General features: G+C 45.6%; 1 pseudogene across 1 annotated transcript; it reads right to left on the reverse strand.

Moving 5' to 3' along the window:
- Nucleotides 1-1,198: 1,198 nt before the first annotated feature.
- On the reverse strand, nt 1,199-1,275 carry H257_11127 (annotated as a pseudogene). Its single transcript has one exon. The product of its transcript is annotated as a tRNA-OTHER (tRNA).
- Nucleotides 1,276-1,308: the final 33 nt, after the last annotated feature.

The following is a 1,308-nucleotide window of genomic DNA, read 5'->3' on the forward strand; positions in this document are numbered from 1 at the left end:
TTTTTTACTATTTTTTGTGGCATCCAGACCCGCCTTGTCTTGCTCAGTCGCTTCTCGTTGATGGCTTTGAACATGCACTGGTTGCTCTCTCCCAACACTTGGCCGCACACCCAGTAGTTGCGAGTGAACGACCACTGCATTAACCGACCTAGTTAACCATAGGCACAAAAAATGTACCATTGGAATGAGTACTAACGTTATCCGAACGCAAGCGTACTGTGAGTTGTCTGAGGGATATGATGACTGGAAAATAGTAATGGAAGTTTACAATCGGTTTTGTTGGGGCATCATGCCACACAGCTTGCCTTAGGGATGCCATGTTTGATTGTGTTGGACAATAATGTTCCTTTTAAGTAGTACTGCAGTAGTTGAAAATGGATTTACAAGACTACCGTTACGAAACACTATGAAGTACAGACGACGAGGGATTTTAAGGGACACGGAAGTTTTGGCAACACATGATTGTTATTATCCAATCAAATAATTTTAAGACAATACTAATCAATGATTGGCTACAAAATTGATTGGGTTGAAAACATTTTAAATGCCCGGTCATGGTCTTTTGTCGACACGTGTCATTTCAACATAGCCAAGGGCAATTAAACTGACGGTGACGACTTCGGCGTCCCATTGGTGATGGATGACAGGTTTCCAGGGTTGGAAGGCCATGTTGGCCAAGGTAGCCCTGATCTAGGTCTTGGGATGGATCTGCAGATGACTGCTAGGCGTCACTTGTTGTAGGTGTTTTAGTCGACTCGGACTGCAGCTGACTCTTCTCCCGGACAATCAGGAAGAGGAGACAGCTGCAGCCCCAAGAATATGTTGACGAATTGTGTTCACATGGCGATGTCCTTGAACAATAGGACGGCCCGTTGTTGTCGAGCGACTACAGTACTTCTTTCCACGCAAAAGGCCCACCATGCCATTGTTTTAAGAAGGCGCGATGGGCGAGTCTTGACGCATGAGATGTTGCTTGTGGACGACGAGGGAGTAATTGAAGCGGAATGACTACATACATAGCTACCTTACTCAGGCGCTGTTACACAAGCGAATTGTACTCACGAACAGCGCCTTTCAAGGTCAGGTCAGCGTCTGGCCATGGTACACTGCTCCATCAAAGAGTTCCACTACGGTATGAAGTATAGTGGTTTTCGGATTGTATGTGATTTTGTATGTAGATGTGTGTAAAAATGTAAAATGGTACAACCGGGTGGGGATTCGAACCCGAGTCTCACGCTTTGCAATCCGACACTCTGACCACTGCGCCACAGCTCCAGTAGACAAAAATACCTTGAACCATCAAACCAA

The sequence above is a fragment of the Aphanomyces astaci genome (genome assembly GCF_000520075.1).
Source record: "Aphanomyces astaci strain APO3 unplaced genomic scaffold supercont1.32, whole genome shotgun sequence".
NCBI classification, from domain to species: domain Eukaryota; phylum Oomycota; class Saprolegniomycetes; order Saprolegniales; family Verrucalvaceae; genus Aphanomyces; species Aphanomyces astaci.